Here is a 21,592-nt window from a genome sequence, read left to right as displayed (position 1 = left end):
AGAACTTGTCTCCTTCTTGTCGAAACATTGGCGCCAGCGATTCTCCTTGTTCTACGGCTCTTCATCATTTCAAGTGTCCCTCTTCCTTTGTGCACCTGTCCTTTCAATGTTATGTCAATGAAATTGTAATAACAGAGAATAGAATTAGTAAATGTAGCTGACAAGAAATTTGGTCTTGTGGCCAGATAACTGTACAACATTAGGACATGGACAAAGAAGGCTTGTGTGTGTTGTCTCTTCCAGCCATATTTCCTCATTGCGCGATTACTCTGTCTCTATGTAAACCTATTACGCTGTACATAATGACCATAAAATGAATAAAGGCAGGAATGAGGACACAAAAAATTACAGTAAACATCACCATGCTGCTAAGGAGATATGCCAATGTTCCTGCTACGATTTGTCCCATTTATATCGTGCTGGATGAGATGGCTAATTCCTGCGGCTGTTGCCCGCTCCTTTATTACTTAAAATAAAACACATTTCAAAATTACAAAAATATCCAGGAAAACAGCAGTAGAGGAACAAGTGACAAAACATTGTCTCGTACAAGAATGTAAACTTCTCTCTGATACACGACAGGCAAATTTTTTATTACATTTCTAAGAAGAATACACCATAAACAAATATATTTCATGCAACGCTGTCAGAGTTTCTTGGTAAAGAAAAAGTTATTTCTGTATGGAAGCAGTAGAATAACAAATATCCTTTTACTTTTACAACAAAATATCCTACAGCGATTAAGCCAACTATAGCTGTATTTACTTAAAAATAATATGCGCACATTAAAACAGCCAAGGCGCGATTAAGTTGGGTTCATATTCAACTCACTTGGAGGAAAGACTTCGAAATAAACTCATTTATGCTTGCCAAACGTAAGCGCTTACATAAATGTAAAATGAAAGGACCCTTTTTTCCCATAAAACACAAGACACAAAATAGAAAATCCAGAACAGTATTACAAATTTACCACAGAACACAGCCTGGTTTTACTATATAGGTTTTACTACATAAAGGTTCCAGAAAATTCATGCTTTTAAGTAATAACAAGAGTGAATATAAAGACTATGCTAAAGATAATACGATAAATATCGGTGTCGATTGCTAGCCAATGTGCTTTCATCTTGCAGCCGAATACAGATTAAATGTATGTTGCTTCATAGCTAAAACGTTGTGCCTTTTAGGTTTGTGCATGCAGCCCTTTTACCGCTACGAACATTTCATTGGTGCCACATCACCCGGCATTTCATACAGCATTGTAGTACTCAAGATTATTCTCGGTAATATACCTGAAGCGCTAGCGAAACTTCAAAATGCACAAACTGTTTTCAATGTTTTCGATGACGTGTAATCACCAGTGATTGTCATACTGCTGCTACTATTTTCTCACTCGAAAATAAATCTCTGTGGATTTTTCAATGCGACAGTCCGTTTGTCACTGTGATGGATAAGAATGGTGTTTTTCATGACAGTACAGCTTTGTCATAATTTCAGATGCTTTCTTGGAGCCTCCGTTTGCCAGCGGTATACTCGCATGCATCGGCATGCCTACGTAACATCTGTGAACTGTCAACAGAAACGGCACACAAAATGTGGCCAAACCGCAAGGGCCGAGTATGCGCCGTTTGTACATTCGAATAAAAAGCTGATATACTCACCTCAGACGTTAAGAGAAAAATGGCACAGGTCACTCTCCCCGCTGGTAGGCTCTCGTATGCATCTGGCTATCTCTGTGCGCTACGATCTCTCACATCACAATGAAAAACGCAGTACCAACCGAAGCACTTTGGGTGCTTGTCTTGGTCCGGTGAGCTGCACTTGCTCGATGTCATCAAAGACGAAATTGGCAACGCACTGCCGCTGGCGGTCTCTGTCATCGCAATCACATAGCACGGAAAGAAGTTCCCCCCGTAACTTGCCGTAACGTATGGCTGCTGCCGCCCTTAACGGAGCGCTTTCAAAACCATTCGACAACTACAACGTGCTCACGCATGATGTAACTCTAGATTATAGTGTACTGGAATACTCTTGATGCAACACAACTGCAAAATGGCACTGTACTTTTGATGTATTCAGCTTTGGATCATTTTCGACGCGCATTATGCGTGCCGTAGTTTTGGTTTTCTTTTCTCGCGTTGAAAAAAGAATTGTTTTGTTCACTGATAATTTTGCGTCACGTACATGTTGCTCACGAATGAAAGAGCCAATGCCGCTGACACAAGGCCGGTGGCATGGCCATGCGTCAGCCAGCGTGTCAACGGCCGTGTGCACAGCTACCCTCTATTACCTGCTTCGCTGGAGGTCGTCGGCTATCATGTCTCTGAAATATATAATAAAACCCGCGGCAGAAAACGGGTGCTCATAAAAAAAAAATTAAAATACTGAAATGAAATAAATATACAAATAAAAGAACAAAAAGAAAGAAAGGGTGAGAAAAAACGCTAAGCAACCAAACTAAGTGTTGTTGCCTGTAGCTTGAAATTTAGCATAGCAAATAGATTCTAAAGCTCCCTTTGAAAGTTTAGGCCTATTGGTTGCGATGTCTTGAACTTACGGATAAGGTTTGATTTTTTGTATTTCCTTTGTCGCTCATAGCGGAAATTTGGAAGATTTAGAGTTTTATGTCATAAAGTTATGACCTGGTTGCTTGAAGTGCTCGGCGACGGCTTTGGGAAGCTTCTTAGCCGTGTCCGTACGATGTCCGTTCATGGTTTGTCCCGTTGCACTGATATATTGTTGGTGACAACCACCTTAGCCCTCTCCCCTGTAGAAGAACTCTACCTATATATATATATATATATATATATATATATATATAGATATATATATATGTATATATACTTATATATATATATATATATATATATATATACATACATATATATATATATATATATATATATATATATATATATATATATATATATATATATATATATATATTTATGTATATATATATATATATATATGTATATATATATATATATATATATTGTCACGTGGTCGTGACAATTACTTGTGTAATCAGATTACACAACTTGCGGTGAAAGACAGTGGAGGGAACCATCGATAACATTCCAGAAACTTCTTTTACATGCAGGCGCGTCCTGCGCTACACGATAACATTTGTTAGGTGGCCGAACAAGGTCGCCCGATAACGATAAGTATACGTGTCAATATGGAGAGAGAGAGAGAGAGAGACTCTTTATTAGAAAAACAGAATTTTGCCGGCGCGTGTATAGAACCGCTGGCATGCTACACTGTATAGGGGTGGAGAATGGGATTAAAAATTACAGAGGACCAGTGGGCGAAAAAGAGAATAAAAATAAATATGAAATGTGCAAGTGGACCTGACACTACTGTGGCGAGGAAAGCATATGTCGTCTCTCCCGCTTTTACCTTGTTCTCATGTTGCTCATCGTCTTGAAGTTCCCGCTCCCGGCTTCCCCGTGTTTTCCCTCGTGTCTTCTGAGGCAGATGAAACGCAGCACTTTTGCCCGCGGTGTCCCTCAAAGTGACGCCCTTGGGTTATTTGAAATATCAGTATAATTTTCTGGCGAAATTAAAATGTTTTGAGGTTTATGCTTGAATAATTTTTTAAATGCTGGAATTCACAGCGAAACTGTCAGCCTCTAGTTGGTCGGAATCTTTTTGGACTCGTTCTGTGCTCACCCAAAAGGAGGACCACCACCCAGCAGCCGCAGCCACACAGACAAACCTCTAACGGGAACTGGAAAAGGGCTTTGTCTTTGCGTTCCCGCGTAATAGAAATATGTTTTCTCGTATATTCGAATTACTGTGCGAAGCCATCATGTCTATAGGTTGTGTGTAAGTCGCACCTTACGAATTGTCTGACGCAATTTACTTTGAAAAGTTTAATTGGTTCAATAAGGCACTTGCTTTCGGTGGAGGACCTAGAAGAGTGACGATGTTTGCTTCACTTCCGCATACGTGCATGTGCACTTGACATACGTAGCTTGTGGTGGTGGTGCTCGTCTAACGTCGGTTGTGCTTGTCTATTGTCACCAACACCTTCGCGGTGCATCCATTCTTGCAGGGTGAAATGAAGGCGGATTTTTGGCAAGTTTTGAAAATATTTCAAAAAATGGTCACAGTTTCGTTCAACAGTCAGTAAAAGTTGCTGTCGTTAAGATGTTGTTGTCTTTTAATTCAGACAATTATACATTTGCAGAGGCTTTACGCACATATATAGTTGATGCTTTCACAATCTCTTCCACGTGACGCTTTTCATACGCAGCTTAAGACTGTGAACGCGTTGCTGGGAACCTGCTGTTGGCACTAAAGGTTTACTATGGTTAGTCACATTTGGAGGCTATGTTGCTTTTCTCCAAATGTAGCATTGCAGGCTGCTTGATGACGCGGTACTTAAAAGTGCGCGGTGCCACCTCGTCTTGCAACCCGAGCTACCAGGCAAAGAAGGCGCAATTGCAAGGCTTCCATTAAGCTGTCTCAGGCTTGTGTCTGCGTCACCAACCACGGATGCCTCTACCCCGGAAGGTAGGTGTGTTGCCCACCCTGAGCACCCGTCTGCAATACATGACGTCCCTTCCATCCTGGCAATGACGACTAAATCTACTGCCGCCAACAATTCGCCTGCAAATTCGGCAGCTGCATTGGCGTCCCTTCGGGCAGAGGTAGAGAGCTTGAAGCTGCTCCTGCAGTCTGTGTCTGCCCATTACGCGCCTCCTGCTTTGCGGCATCTGGCCCGGCCAAACAGGTTAACCATGGCTAACCTCCAGGGGAACTGTAACCGTCTCCCGAAGGTGCTGAAGGTGCGCCGACGTCAAGCTGACCTCTCGAAGCGCTTCCCGCGGGGCGATTACGACATACTCGTGCTGCAGGAAGTTGGTGTGCCATATCAGGCTATCCAGCGTCACGATGTGCTCCCTGGCTTCCTGCTCTGCGGCCCCCTGCTTGGACGCCAGCCGTCATCAAGGTTTCCCATGCTGTGCGGTCTACCTGCGCTGCTCCATCGCTCACGCCGAGATCTCGGTCGCTGACCTGACCAGCGGACCAGTGGAGTGCTGTGCGGTGACCGTGCCCCTTGGATGTGCGGACACTTCTGTGGCGAGCATCTATGTGCGCCCCTGCCACCCCTCGGACGCTCGCTGCCTGTTGCCGATGCCTGCCCGTCTGGCACAAGACAGCGTGCTCTGCGGCGACTTCAGTACACATCATACAGCCTGGGGTAGCCGCAGCTGTAACACCCACTGCAACGCTTTCGTATCTGCTACAATTCAGGCTGGCCTTGTCATCCTAAACACTGGGAGGACACTTACGTGCGCAGGGGCACCCGCAGCTTAAGAACAGCCACCGACCTCAGCATTCCAACAGATTGCTGTTCTTACACGTGGGCTACGGCTGCTGACACTTGGGGATCCGATCACCTTCCCATCATGCTGACGCCCCCGTCCGCTTGGTTCCCCAGGTCAAGGTCCTGTACGTCGATCCACTAGGATACCTTCCGCTGGATCCTCGCCAACAATTCTAGCGAGGAGATTATGCGGGCTATTAAAGCGATCGCAGCGGCAGCCACCGTCCGGGCGACCATACAGCCAGCCCTGCGACTACCGCACCTGCGGCTGCTTAACCTATGGGCCGCCCGACGGCAAGAAGAGCGCCGCGGCCTGCGGAACAAGCGGCCTTAGCATTGGACTGCCTTCCGACAGATAGACGCCGTATGCCGACGCCAGGCCAACCTATGGCGTCCGAAGAGTTGGCAGAGGGTCTGCTCACGCATATCGGGTGCTCAAAATGGTTCGAAGACGTGGCAGATTCTACGACGCGTCCTACAAGGTTCCGCGAAACGCCAACCGTTTCTGGCAGTCGCGATCACATGGGGGATTGGCCAGATGGACCTGGCAGAGCGACTAGCGGACCTATTGTCATACTGGTCCCGGCCGACTCTTGTTCCATCGGTGGACCGGAGCATACTCCAAACCAGAACCTCCTGCTGCCTGTTGAGCCACGCCCCTTCCTGGACAACGGATCAGATTACAGGCTTGTGCGACCAGCCTGTCACTCGCCCCGAGCTCTTGGCCGCCCTGAGCCGCACGAAGCGACGCAGTTCACCGGGGTTGGATGATATCACCTTCTAAATGCTACAAAATCTGGCTCACCTGGAGAAGGACTGGCTGCTAGACTACACTCTAAAAACTAGGAAGGGTATCGCGGGAGTGAAGCGGCCGGTTCACTCTTCAAGGCGTCGTTTTACTCTCGCAAAATGTCGAGGAGAGTGAAATGCATTGTTCACTCTGTCACCAAGGAGAGAGTGAAATGTGCTTTTCACTCTCCCCTTCAGAGAGAGAGAGAGTAGAACTACTCTTGCGGCAATAGAGAACAAAACGTAGCGTAATCTTCTGCTTCAACTGTAGGTGGCTGGCCCCGAACATGGCAATGTATCATTCATGCACGCTGAGCAAAGAACACATCGTTTTGCTTCTAAGATGATGATGCTATGTGGTGTTTTGTGGCGCAAGGGCCAGGTTTGGCCAAAGAGCGCCATGACAAGTGGTAATGTTAACGATGTATTATGGAAGATGTGACTTGGCTGTAAAGTGGCCTAAAAATAGTCGCTGTAAAGTGCGTAAAATCTACGTGCTATAACATTATGGCGATGACTAATGACGAATACTATGAACATTAAAATCCATCGTAAAGGAATGATGCATTGTTTGAAATATGCGAGATGTTAAATTGCTTACAGCACTACTGCCTCGCCAGAGCCCTTGAACCACAAGGGCCTAGAGGCATGTGCTATTCAAAATAATTATCGCAGCGGCATCCTCTGAAGAGTGGAAGCGCTACGAACGTGTGGGGCAAATAATATGCAACACAACATCTTTCAAAAAACCTAGGATGGCGTTGGTGTCAAAGAGTGGTTCTGGGCCAAGTAACATAACAGGATGAAGGGGGATGTGGTGCCGGTATGCTAAGAGAAAATGTTTTTTTCTTTCGGATTCGGCTTCCCGACACTCCAGTAGGACGTGGAGGACAGTCAGCCTCTCCCCGCATCTACCACAGGTTGGAGGCTCGTTTCCCGTGTGTAAGAAGTTATGTGTGCCAAAAGTGTGTCCTATTCTTAGACGGCAGAATAGGACATCTGTCCGGGGGGATTTTGTTACAGGAGGCCAGAAACCTAATTGTGGCTTTATTACATGCAGTTGCTTCTAAGAGAACAGGCCGCCGCAGTTCAAAGGAACGCGTAGCGAGCGCTCTACTTTTTCACTCGGATTTGCTCCACCGCGCGCGCGCGCTCAAGATCGCGGAACAACACAGCACCGGAGAAAGGTGATCCGTACAGCGAGCTGCACCGCCGCCGCGAAGGCCAGCCAACGGAGATCGTATGTCAGCCATCTCGCGTCGCTACGAAAACACGACAGTCGTTCGTCATGCCTTGGATATACCAGCATATCCTCCACGGTAAGTGAATTCTAACTTAGGTGCACATTCTCCGTATATGTCATGCTATCGCCAGGAAGTCGTCGCTGCGCTTAGCCGACGCGATTGACAAAGGACTAGGCATACGCGCTGTGTCTCTCCATGTCAATCGAAAAAGCCAGTCGTCGCGATAACTGCATGTGATTTTATCACGTTGCCGTTGTCCGTAAGAGCTTTAAAGATCGCAAACGCTGCCAGAACTATGGTATGTTCAATAAGACGCCAGGCGAGAGGATGCTTAATATGGTTCGTTCACCAGCCCGTGATTCCGAGCCTATGCGGAGCGTGATTAGCATGCGTTTTGTGTGTTTTAATTTATTCAGTTTAGCAGTCTACTGTGTACGGAACACTGTTGAACTAAGGAATCACATAACAGAAGGCGTCATTTTGCTGGCAGCATGCTTTTTTTATAAATAAACCGCGCGCTTGACGGTGTCTCGCGCAGGGGGAATCTGCGACCACTGAAGTTACGTGCAGCACCAGTGCTAGTTAGAAACTTTGCCGCAGGCATTCAGCTGCATGCTGCAAGAGGTCAGTTGGGCGCGTTATCTTGAACTTACTGAAAACGCATGAGGAATCCATGGTTTATGCTGAAAAGAGTATGAACCCCATATAAGCGATCTTGCGCGCGGCAGCTACAAGCGACGCGATGGAGATGGCTGTCGCGTTCGCTCGTCGCCTACAAGTCGTACTCCGTGCGAGCGACGATATTGAGCGACGCCTCCCCGGTGTTGCCGGCATGAGGGCTGCAATCACGCGTGACGCGTGCTTTAGTAATTTACGTTGATGTATTTTACTAAAAAAGTAGCATAAAATATTTCCGGAGGTCTTGCCGTTGGTTCTTATCCTTGCACGTATAAAAATTGAATCATTTGCTCGTTCCGCGCTACAATCGGTAGTATTTGAGCGATGTACATCTAGTTCCGGCTTCGTGCTATTGGCTAGTCGCTCATAGCACTTTTGGGCGACGAGCGATGATTTCTAGATTTCCAGAACCTAGCCATCTGTTCAAGCGACGGCCCGTTTTGTCGCTCGTCGCCGTCGCGCACTAAATCGCTCTCACAGTGTTTATCCCTAAGACTGAACTGTTTTTGCTGATGTATATTGAAATGGTGTGATTATAGGTAGGTCTGGTTTTGTCTCCTGTTGCGGTTTTCGTGCATGGTGCGAAACTGAAAGGATGCTTATGTCTACGAACTCGGTGAATTGTCGAGCAGCTAGTTGCATCGGCATCGAATATAACGGCCGCTGTGTGGAATTACAATTGCAAGGGCGCTTCTTTGCATACGCTTATTGTTTTGGACATGCCTGTGCATTTGCTAATATGAGTTGGCGTGTCAGAGTTATGTCATATAAATAGCTAAATCAGCCTTCCTTTGAGGGTTACAAGCGTAATGAGTGCATTTTGCTATTGCATGGCAGATCAAAATGTGTTTATCGCTTGAATATTTTTAGTAGAGAAATAAAATATCAAAATAAAATGTTGCTTTAATTCCGTGTTACCAGTCTGTCGTACACAGAACAATAGGTTGGTGTAATAAAGCAATAACTGCGGTTTAACTGCAACATTTACATGCCTTCAAGAATCTAAAATGCTAGATTTCAAAGTGCAGCAGTAGTCGGGTCTGTCAAAAATGAACTCCATTGTGCACCTCATACATCAAAATAAGTTCATGCCTTTTAGTAAGCTTAGATGCAGGCCGCAGTGAACTTTCTTGTTAGTATTGAAATGTGGGTAAGCTTGCCATAACAAGCCTCGTTGCCCTTTTTTATAGGCACATCCATATATCCATTGAACTGAAGGACAATATTTTCATCCCTACTGAGCATCATGTTTGCAGCTATAATCCTCAAATTATGGCTTCAGCAGTGGCACAACCAGGGATGGTGCAGGGGGCACACTGGGCACGTGCTTAGGATGTGTCACAAATGGTGTTTGCGATACACCAGGCTCATGACAGACCTATGATGTCTGAAAATGACCAATATACTATTCATTAGCAGGAGTATTCTAACATTCGTGCCGAACGAGGATGAACTTTCCGTTATTTCTTTTTTGTGTAAATCTAAAATTGAAGTTAATTTAGCAGTTGCCTGTTGCAGTCATTTGGATGTTTTGCATGCATTTCACTAAAAAGACTAAGAGCTAAGACTTTCTTTTATGGCCATGGCCTTGACTGTCTTGATGTTGTTTTGCACCGTGCCCTTGTGTTGACTTTTGCGTATGATATTTTTCAGGCACCCGCTTTATATAACTCAAGAAGGCAGCTGCAAGGACTCGAGGATGTGAAAGAGCCAGTGCAGTGCGACTTCACGTAGTGCAGAGGAACCAATGCCAAAAAATCAAAATACATTGCCATGCAATTTGGACAAGAAAACTAGTATGTGGGTTTATTGGGTGTGCCATTTGACCAAATGTAACCAAAATCAAGATACAGTATGTTACACCAAGATGAAAATTCTCACGTGCTCCAGGCAGTCATCTGAACATGGTATATTTATGTAATGTCTCCGATTGGAAAGTCAAATCAAGTATGTTCTCTGGAGACAAACACATAGCAGCAAGTGTCATTGAAAAGTTAGAAATGTGTTTTAAGAAAGCTGATTAGTTCTGAGAAGTGACTGCTTTTTGTCTTGCCTCTCAACAGATACATCCATGTGATAAAAAAATAGTGGTACAATGAAATTGCACATTTGCTTAGTGACATGATACATACTTGCAATGAGCACGGTGCCTGTGTTTACTATAAAAAGCAACAGCCCATGCTTGGTTAGGTTAGGCCCACTTCAACATGCAGGCATGGGTGATTGGCGCTTTCTTTATTTTTGTGTCGTAAGGTTTATTGACGTGCGTATAAGTGCAATGGCACGCAGTATGGCTAGTACAAAAAAAGGGGGGGGGGGGCAGATATATGTAGCTCACTGTACACGACACAGGGCAAAGGAAATCCGTGTCCAGCAACCATGTTAAATGCCACGTACGTAAATTTTACAACGCTACTCATTCGAAGCGCGCACAGGTGCATACTGAAGAAAAGTTTTCCAGGGTACATAATTTAGTGCGTAATTTACACTAATTTTGCTCTAACCACAAGACATAATAATTTGAATATACTGCACGGAAAAACCTAGAGCGAATTAAATTGTGTGTCAGCTTCGTGTGTATACATATAGTCTTTCCTATGCGTTAGGTTTTTCGCGTAATGCATTACCAGTTGACAGCCTATCTTATGTGTACTCTGTTTACATTACAGTTGTTTATTAGTTTACTCATTTGTTTTGCAACTCATGAAATGCCGGTGTATATATATTTTCAACATTTGACGTAACCTTGTATGTTTTGTAGGGACAACCCAGGACGTGCATTTCTCAGCACCCAGTCAACTGCCAGAAGTGACTCGAACACAGGCCACCAGTAAGTGGACATCAGTTGCAATTTCACATTATGCAGTTGGCTGCTGCCTTGTACTGAGGCTTTTTTTTAATCAGATGGTGGTGTCGTTCTAATGTACATTTTGACCACAAAGGTGCGATCATGTCTCACAGAGGCATATATGGTTGCTATTCTCTGCGAGGGACGTGTTCTCGTGTTCGTGAAGCATTTGTGTTTGGCAGTATTGTCGCCCAATGAGTCAGATATAAACACTAACTCACCACTGCTGGGAAGTAGTTGCGAGAAACACAATATATTATGACGCTGTAAAGTTATTTCATTAATTCGAAGGAAAATTTTGCAGCAGGAAAAAAGATTGCTCTTCCAGGTAAACATGTCTTTTTCTCACAAGTTATTTAACCAAACCGTGGATGCGTGAAATTCATGACTTATGAATAGATTTTAATTCATCCTTTAGTAATGCTTCTAAAAGAGACTAGAAATAGCATGTGACTACCTCTCCAATCAGCAGATCATACACTTACAGTCATAAGTGGTAGTTTGTGGGGATCGCACGCGCATCCCGATATCTCCGGAGCGGCCACGCGGTTATCACGCGATAATCACGTGCTCGCTCGCGGAGGGTAGCGGGGAGAGGGAACCTTCGCCGCTCCCGCTGCTCTTCGCGCCTGGCCGCGACGCTGCAGCCAAGGCACCCCGTTCCCTCCTTTCCCTTTCTTGGAACCGGGGAGACTCCCTCTCCGCCTCTCGGGGAGAAGCGCTATTCCCCCGATGCACGGTTGTCTCACGGTAGAAGAGCTTGCGAACGGCCGCATCTCAAATCAGCCGCTGAGACCGCCGCACGCCGTCCCCTGTTGCGCCCGGCCGTTGTGTGCGACTCACCGCCCCAGGGCCCGAGCGCGGTTCCACTTTGGGTGAGCTGAACTCTTATCAGCCTCTTTTGTGGTTCCCACATTGTGCGGTTTGTTTCACCCCAGACGTGCGGAATGCTCCGCCGCTGTGGTTGTGTTTTGTGTTCTATTTGTATGTGTTGTGGCTGTTGTTGTCTGTTGGAATCTTTGTACTCTAAGGTGAATAAACACCTTAGGTCGAGACTCACCCTGTCCCCACTGGCCTGAACCCGCCGTGGTCGCAACTCACTGCGAACCGCGGGTTAGGGGTCACAGCTCTGACTGCTAGGGCTGCTGCGAAAGTGCTAGGGAGCGACTGCCGCTCCGCCGGCGCTGTGCGATTCAGAGAAGGGTCAGGTGCGCACGCGCGAGCCTGGGTAATACCCCTATATTTGGCGCCCAACGTGGGGCCAGAGGTGTGACAGGTTGAGTCTGTTTGTGTGAGTGTCTACCACTGCACGAACGAACCATGGCAGCATACGGGGCTGATTTACAGCCGTTGTATACGCTGTCGGAGGTTGCTACCAACAGGCAACAATTCGAAGCGGCGGTAACTGCTACCGCTCAGTCATGCCCTGCGGCGAACACTAGCCCAGGGAATTTGATAAGCTTCGAAGAGGGTAGCGCGACACATGAGGCGCTCTCTCCGGCAGGATGTACCCTTGAAGGCGGGAGGCACATTACGCCGAACCCTTCGCCAGTGTTTGCGGAGAGCATGGAGCCACTGGGGCATACTTGCTCGACGCGTTCTGCTCCTGTGCCAGGCATTACTGGCCAGAGCGAGGCTCAACAGGCGCTGTTGCAGGATGCGATGCGCTTGATTGAGAGGTTGACAGGTGCCGTGCAGAACACTCTGCTGACATCTGCCGCCGCTGCTAGACCGAGAGTGAGGGTGGACTTACCCACCTACAGCGGGTATCATGATTCAGTTAGCGTCAACGAATACCTCGATCGCGTGCTGACTTACCAGCGCGCAACGGGGCTGTCCGATGGCGAGATACTGGAACGCGTCGTACCAGTGTCGTTAACTGATCACGCTGCCCCCTGGTTCCGGCTTACTGGCTACCGGTCTAGCACGCTGGCTGAGATCCGAGCGGGATTACGCGAGGAATTCCTGCCCGCAGATTACGAGCGTCGTCTGCGGCGCGAGTTGGAGCTACGTACTCAGCATCCGGACGAATCCTTGCTCGAGTACGTCAGGGCGATGGACGAACTTTATCGTACCGCTGACCCTACCGCTCCGAACTGCGATAAGGTGGAGAGAGTCACACGACAAGCTCATCCCACCTTCGCAGCGTACCTAAGAGGCAGCAAGTTCAGGGATTTGGATGAGCTGGCCTCGGAGGCAAAGCGCATACAGGCGGACATACTCGCCTTGCGCTCATACCGACCTCCACCCCCAGCGTCGAGGGCACTTGAGCCGCGATGCGCGTGGAACGGGGACACTTTTCGCACTCGTTCCGGTGGAGATGGTGTGGTTGCTTTCAGTGACAGACAACTGAGAAACGGTTGGGGCTTATCTGACCGGGCTCTCGATCCGTACACTTATGCCATGCGTGCAGCATGCGCTGCCGATGGCCGAGGTATGCAGAATCGTGGTCGATATGCCGGCTCGATGATGCGAGAGCAGAGCGTGCCTGCAAGGGAGCAGTCGATACAGAGGAATAACGGTCAAACGGCGCGAGGCACTGGACGCCAAGCCCGTCAAAGGCCGGCTCTCCTCTGTTATCGGTGCAACCAGCCGGGGCACTACGCCCGGGATTGCAGACAGCCTGCGAACCGAGAGCACGCGCTTTCGGGAAACGAGCGGGGCCGCCGGTGAGCAATGCTGCATGGCCGGCGGTGGTTACAGCGGTGCGAAGTGAGACACACGAACTCCTTGCCCCGCTGGCTTGTCGTTTTGGATTGCCCAGCGACACGCCAGTCCCGCTCATAGAGGTTACAGTCGCCCGGCGCAGGTTTTTTGCGCTGCTAGACACAGGAGCAAGCGCTTCACTATTTGGCGACGAGGTGTGTGAACATCTCCGTCGGAACGCTATCCGACTGAGAGAGAGTAATGTGACCTTCCGACTGGCCAGCGGCACGGCACACGCGAGCTGTGCTGCTAGGCTTGTGGTGCGGTGGGAGAAGCGGGTGAGGCGACAGCGCCTAGCTCACCTTCCCGGCCTGTCGGTTCCTATAATTCTTGGTAGAGACTTCCTCGCCAAGACGGGCATTGTTATTGACGTCTGCAACGGAGGATATAGGGAGCGAGCATGTGGCACCCTGAAACCTTTCGTTTCATTTCAAAAAGCGTCAGAGACAACTTCGTTCGATGATGCTTCGCGCGCAGACCGACCAAACGATTGCCCGAAAAGGTCCCTCAGAACGGTTGCGGCCGGGTCGAAATGCCGTCCGGCCAACCGCGCTGAGAAAAGAGGCGCGGAGGGGAAATGCTCCCCTCCCGCACAGCCCGTAACCCCCGCTGCGGTGGCAGACTGTGCCGCAGTGAGGGGCGAACGATACCACCCGCTGCTGGACGACTCAAGCAGTTTGTCGGGGGAAGAAAAGGCTCGCCTCTCAGCGCTTCTGACTGAATATGATGCCGTATTCACAGAGCGGCCTGGTTGCACTACGCTATACAGGCACAAAATTGAGACTGGCGACGCCTCTCCGTGGAAGTGCAATCCTCGGCCGGTGAGTTTGGCTAAGAGGAAAGCACTAGACAGCGCTCTGGACGAACTGCTCGATACAGGCGTTGTTGAAAGATCGGACAGCCCATGGGGTTTTCCTGTGGTGTTGGTTCCTAAAAAGGATGGGACGCCCCGCCTTTGTGTTGACTATCGCCGCCTGAACGAGGTGACACGCAAGGACGCATATCCGCTTCCTAGCATTCCCTCGATCGTATCCAACGTTGGCGGAGCGAAGTACTTCACTACGCTCGATGCAAGCAGAGGATACTTTCAGGTGGAGGTAGATCCCAGTGACCGAGAGAAGACTGCCTTCACGTGTCACAGGGGACTTTTCCAGTTTACCCGTATGCCATTCGGACTTGTCGGTGCGCCTGCGACTTACCAGCGCCTGATGGACCGTGTCTTGGGTGACGCAAGGTGGCACCACGCTCTTGCTTACCTGGACGATGTTGTGGTATACTCGCGTACCTTTGATGGGCACTTACGCCATCTCAGGGACGTGTTGGAGCGTCTGAGGTCTGCGGGGATAACGCTAAACCCGACCAAGACCCAGATCGCAGCAACCCGAGTAACGCTACTGGGGTTTAAACTGGATAACGGACGCCTTCTACCGTGTGATGACAAGGTTCAGGCATTATTGAACTACCCGTCACCGGAAGACATAGGCGGACTGAGACGCTTTTTGGGGCTGGCGAATTTCTATCGACAGTTCATCCCAAACTGCGCTGCACTGCAAGCCCCCTTGACAATGCTGTTGAGGAAAGGTGAGCAGTGGAGGTGGGGTCCCGAGCAAGAGGAGGCACTGCGCAACCTCGTAAACGCGCTCGTGGAAACCACCGAGTTAAGGCTACCTGACTTGAACAAAGAATTTGTCATTCATACGGACGCCAGCGACCTTGGCCTAGGAGCGGTTTTGCTCCAACAGCACGAAGGTAGTTTGCGCCCGGTAGCTTTTGCCAGCCGCTCTTTGACTCCCGCAGAGAAAAATTACTCCGTGACAGAAAAAGAATGTCTGGCGATCATTTTCGCTCTCAAAAAGTTTGACTACTATATTGATGGAGTCCCATTCATAATTGAGACCGATCATATGGCATTAACTTGGCTTAGGCGCTTAGGAGAGCCGAGCGGCCGGCTCGCGCGATGGGCACTTCTCCTGCAGCGATACGATTTTACCGTTCGCTACAGGAGAGGAAAGAACAACGTTGTGGCGGACGCACTTTCGCGCGCGCCCGTTGACTGTGAGAAGAGTGATATTACTACTCAACTCACCTCGCCCGAAACTGAGCTTGAGAGCGGACTAACCGCTGCAACGATTGAGGTCGTCAGGAGGGGTAATATTAATACCCATCGTGACCCCTCAGTGACTCAGCCGAAGAGCAGAGTAACTGCTACAATGCTCGACGGCGCTGGTCCTGAAGGAAGGGCGGATGAACCCCCTTCTCAGGACGAAAGCGTGAACCACTTGGACTGCGTCAGTTCTGTGGGGAGCGTGTTCGGCAGAAAGGAGCTGTTAGAGGCACAGCGGGAGGATCCATTTTGTAAGAAAGTGTTTGAGGGGCTCCGGGAGCCCGGCGGCGCGGCCGCGGCGCACATGGACGCAGCTGGTATTGCTGTGGGTGCGCGGCGCTCTGAAACAGCTGGTAATGCTGTGAGCGCGTTGGATTCCTACCTGCTAGACTCTGACGGCGTCCTGCTGAGATACATTCCCGCGGAGAAGGATACACACGAGTCCTTCAAAGCGGTGATTCCACGCACGCTGAGAGGAGCACTTTTACGCTACTTTCACGATACGTGCATCGCCGGGCATGCAAGTGGCCCTAAGACTTATCTGAAGTTGTGCCGCTTTGCTACCTGGCCTGGAATGAAGCGGGATGTGATGCGCTACGCCCGCTCTTGCAACGTGTGCCAACGCGTGAAGCCGCGTGGTGGACGCTCACCCGGGCTCATGCAGCCGATCAATAGCCGAACACCGTGGCAAATTGCGGCATGTGACGTCATGGGGCCTTACCCCAGGACACCGAGCGGGAACCGATTCCTTCTCGTAGTCACAGACCATTTCAGCAAGTGGGTGGAACTGTTCCCCCTACGGAAGCTGACGGCACGCGTGATCATGGGAAAGCTGATCGAGGTGTTTACACGATTTGGCTATCCTGAGCAGCTGATAACGGACAATGCGTCCTACTTCACTGCCAAACTCTTCATGGACTCTTGTGCAGCTCTCGGCATTAAGCACAGGAGAACAACCACGTACCATGCCCAGGCGAATCCCACTGAGCGTGTGAACCGCAACATCAAGCACATGCTAGTTGCATTTGCGGGGATGCACAATGAGTGGGACGCTTGTCTTCCTGAAATTGGATTTGCTATCAGGTCGACAGTGAATAGATCGACTGGGTATACACCCGCCACCCTCAACCTTGGGAGGGAGCTGTTGAATCCGGTAGAACTTACTCTACAGGAACGAAGCAGCACGGAACTGGTTGTTTCGTCGGCACGCGCCGATTATGCGACTGGGCTGCGCGCGAAGGTAACGGAGGCTTTACGAAAAGCGCGACGGAACCTGAGCATTGCACGTGCCGAGCAGAAAGCGCAGTACGACCGCTCTCATCGGGAAGTTCAGTACAAAGTGGGTGACCTGGTGTAAGACCAGGTCACCCACTTAAGTAAGAAATTCTCAGCTTCTCTGGCACCGAAATGGACAGGACCGTACCGGGTGCGAGAGACTGTCTCTTCGCTCGTGTACAGGCTGGCGGACTTGAAGCTAAGACCGATCAGCCGACCGGTGCATGTCTGCGATCTCAAACCCTACTATGACAGAGGGAACGAGTGGCCCGAGGAGAATGCTCTCCCGCGCCCGCAGGCAGCGGCATCGGGTGGCACGGCTCGACGTTCGAGCCCGGTGCGGCATTATAACTTGCGATCTCGGCAGAACTAACTCTGTCCGGTTCGCGGAGGCTATTCTATTGTGCGCGATATCGGACGGAATGCTCCTCCGATGTCTAGCATGCAGGCTTCCAGAGCGAGCACGCGCTTTCTCTTTGGAAGAAGCGAGAGGGGCTAACAGAATTGTCGCAGCAGCAGACCGCCCGTCGGGAGCCGTGAAACAACCACCAAGCAAGAAGGAAAGACCATCTCCACTGCCGGTGGGGACGAGCAGGCCGTAAGCAGTCAGCAGCGCAGTGCGGGCAACAGGCGGCGAGAAAACATCCTCCGGCGGCTAACAGCGAGGTGAGAGGTGCAGTGGGCGACTTCCGGTCCGGAATGGTCGCAGCGGCGCAGAATTCGCCGAACCGGGCCGCAGAACCCCGCCACCGAGTTGCAAGCCCCGCAACCAAGCATCCAGCCTCAAGGCCGAGCGTAGACTTCTCCCGCAAGGAGAGAGTGGACCCCTGCTGCGCAGCGAGGTGCAAGCCATCGTCGGGGTGGGTCGGCGCGCCTTTGCCGATCTTGCGTGCCGACACCCGCGAGGGTGCGCAATGACAGAGAGCTGTGTCGGAACGAACCGGAAGAAGCGCGTTCGATCATACCAGAGGGCAACGACCTCCGAGAACATCAAAAGAGCTGTCCTGCGCCATCTCGAGGCTGGCTGGTAATCGAGGCAGCCAAGAAAAATCCAGGGACCCTTTCGCCACCACGGACCCGGCACGTCCGACTGGGCAGGTGACGCCGCTGAGACGCAAGGTGACCCGGACCCAGCAGCGTTCTTGCCTCCTGTTGCGTCCCGTTACTGTCAAGCTGCTCCGTGGCATCGTTCAATGTCCCAGCCTGGCTCACGGCTACCTAAACGGCGACAACGACGGTCTGCAGCTAGAGCTGCTCCCTCACCAACAGGGACTCAAACCGTGTTGCTGTCGGAGTAGCATGTCCCTCTCGCAGGAAAGCCTCAGGTGACGGCGGCCTCTTAGCGGCTAAAGGGTTATTTTAAGGAGGGGGGGATGTGGGGATCGCACGCGCATCCCGATATCTCCGGAGCGGCCACGCGGTTATCACGCGATAATCACGTGCTCGCTCGCGGAGGGTAGCGGGGAGAGGGAACCTTCGCCGCTCCCGCTGCTCTTCGCGCCTGGCCGCGACGCTGCAGCCAAGGCACCCCGTTCCCTCCTTTCCCTTTCTTGGAACCGGGGAGACTCCTCTCCGCCGCTCGGGGAAGAAGCGCTATTCCCCCGAGGCCCGTTTGTCTCACGGTAGAAGAGCTTGCGAACGGCCGCATCTCAAATCAGCCGCTGAGACCGCCGCACGCCGTCCCCTGTTGCGCCCGGCCGTTGTGTGCGACTCACCGCCCCAGGGCCCGAGCGCGGTTCCACTTTGGGTGAGCTGAACTCTTATCAGCCTCTTTTGTGGTTCCCACATTGTGCGGTTTGTTTCACCCCAGACGTGCGGAATGCTCCGCCGCTGTGGTTGTGTTTTGTGTTGTATTTGTATGTGTTGTGGCTGTTGTTGTCTGTTGGAATCTTTGTACTCTAAGGTGAATAAACACCTTAGGTCGAGACTCACCCTGTCCCCACTGGCCTGAACCCGCCGTGGTCGCAACTCACTGCGAACCGCGGGTTAGGGGTCACAGCTCTGACTGCTAGGGCTGCTGCGAAAGTGCTAGGGAGCGACTGCCGCTCCGCCGGCGCTGTGCGATCCAGAGAAGGGTCAGGTGCGCACGCGCGAGCCTGAGTAATACCCCTATAAGTTCCATGCAGTCTCGCACTCTATATAACCTTTCCTTTCAGCAGCATTGGAACTGGCGGCTGCGTTTTCAGAAGGAGGAGTGCACTTGGCGCTGTATATGTATGTGTGAATTCGGTTTTCTTTGTATGTGTCGGCTCACTGACACAAACAGTGCAAAAATCAGTTGTACCATGAGGCTGATGACGTCTTCTGCTGCTAGATATGTGGCACTTCATATTTTATAGTACTGCATGACATTTAAATCAAAGCTAGCACATAAGATGATCAAGAAAACTAACCGCTGTTATAGCTGTTTTCCTCAAAGAAAGCTTGTCCTTTATGGACTGTGTTAATCTGACCTCTCCACCGATGTTTCAGTAGTATTATCTGTTGGGCTGCTGAGCACGAGGTCGCGGGATCGAATCCCGGCCACGGCGGCCGCATTTCGATGGGGGCGAAATGCGAAAACACCCGTGTGCTTAGATTTAGGTGCACGTTAAAGAACCCCAGGTGGTCAAAATTTCCGGAGTCCTCCACTACGGCGTGCCTCATAATCAGAAAGTGGTTTTGGCACGTAAAACCCCAAATATTATTATTATTATTCAGTAGTATTATCCCTTAGTGAGTGAGAGATTGGGGGCAATTAATCGTGTTAGTCTTTACGTGCTGTCCTAATTATGTGTATTTGTTCCAACAAAGTTGTCTAGATTACTTTATTGTGTAGTGTAAAGCTTATGAAACCATCAGCAACTAGTGAGTTGCTAACATGCATATGCATTTGTCACTCTACAGGTGGCACTCGGCTGTACCACTGCAGTGCTGCGGAAATTGCCACCACCAGCGGCTTTGCAACAGCTGTTTCACAGCATGTCGGTATGTGCTATTCTATATTTTCGTTGGGATGAGTTAGTATTATGACCACTGCTACTCTGTATTGTGACAGATCCATATAATAAGTGATGTAATGGGCACAGCGAAAACATGTGAATGTTTTACTATGCTACATAAAAAGGCTCTCCTTTTCGTCACTGGCGCAGGGGAGAAGAGCATGCAGGCACTCCTGAATGTACATATATTTCAAAACATGAGAGAGACATATATATATATATATATATATATATATATATATATATATATATATATATATATATATATATATATACAATTAAACTAAAATCAGGGACATTCCATCTTTCATTTTGAATTGACTTGTACAGCGCAAAAATACAACACGGACCACAGAGAAGCCCGCATGTTAACAGGTATGATACACGCAATAATTAAACAGATTTGATACTTCAGGTGTGCTATTTTATGCAAGGGGGACGGGAAAGGGGATAAAACCAGAAAAAAGAGTGGAGTGGAAAATAAAGGAATCGTGCCAAAAAGCATGAGAAACATTGTGCAGCCAGGATCGCCAGCAGGACATCTAAAAAGCACTGATAAAATTACATACAGGGCAACCTTACCTATTGTTTGTTTCAATCAACTCAGATCACATGCAGCCATTACTGCAATCAAGTTGTTTCCTTATGTCATGAGGGAATGATGCGGGCCCAAAAAACTGTTTAGAGCTGAAGGATTATATTCCATGCTTGCCTCATTACCTGCTTTTTATCATATTATTATCAGCTGCTTATGTAAGGGACAAAAAGTAAGAGTACGAGCTTTTTCCTAATTCGCCATTCCACACAGCATGTCTTTGTGACTATATGTACATGCAGATGATCCATAGATGAAAAATATTCAGTGCAGTAGAATCTCATTACAAGATACACTTGGTTGTAAGAGACATCTGAAAATGGTTTGGTTGGTTTGCCACATTAACAACACTGTACACAAGAGTCACCTTTGTTACTAACGACTTTTTAAGTATTCACTACTTCGAAGGGACACAACCCAGACACATTCACTTCATGCACCTTGTGTGCTCCGAAGGGCGTAAAGATCACGCAATCCTCACACAGGTCAATTGCGCATGTCTCTTTAGCATGAACTAGAAAAGGAGGGCAACGAGGACAGTGCAGGGCAGAAAATGTCGACAGTTGAAGCTGACGAGCGTCTAAGAGCACCTCAAAGGCACTGCGAGCAACAAGGCTTGCAAAGTGAAGTGTTTAACTTCCAGAAGTTAGGGAGGAAGCTAACACAATCTACAGTCACTAAAAAGCTGTGAATGTCTTCTTTAAAGGGCCCCTAAACCACCGAGGTTGAAATTTAGTTGCGGTGTTGCAGTTGTACATGTTAAGGCAACGAACACGTAGCCACGAGAATTTTTCAATACGGTGCAGTAATAGTGGAGCTATGTGTTTGATTATCGAAAAGTATTCCCCGCTCATTTTACTCTTTCATCTGGTACACGCCATCTGGACAGTATCGTCTTTTCCTTGCCTAGTACACCTCCAAATGTTACGGGACAGGCCATAACCAACGAGCTCTGTTGCTGCCGCGCAGGCCCGTCATCCTGCGAGGGGTGGCGCTAGTGACCTTGCCAATACAATGGAACTGTATGGTGACTCTAG

The 21,592-nt window shown here is 49.2% G+C and overlaps 1 long non-coding RNA gene across 1 annotated transcript; it reads left to right on the top strand.

Moving 5' to 3' along the window:
- Positions 1 to 9,704: 9,704 nt before the first annotated feature.
- LOC135917217 (uncharacterized) lies at positions 9,705 to 19,916 on the top strand. The gene is made up of 3 exons (XR_010569230.2): positions 9,705 to 9,842; positions 10,808 to 10,876; positions 19,866 to 19,916. It is a non-coding gene; the product is annotated as an uncharacterized lncRNA (long non-coding RNA).
- The last annotated feature ends 1,676 nt before the right edge of the window (positions 19,917 to 21,592 follow it).

The sequence above is a fragment of the Dermacentor albipictus genome, chromosome 7 (assembly GCF_038994185.2).
Source record: "Dermacentor albipictus isolate Rhodes 1998 colony chromosome 7, USDA_Dalb.pri_finalv2, whole genome shotgun sequence".
NCBI classification, from domain to species: Eukaryota; Metazoa; Arthropoda; class Arachnida; order Ixodida; family Ixodidae; genus Dermacentor; species Dermacentor albipictus.
This window is presented reverse-complemented; position numbering and strand designations above follow the sequence as displayed.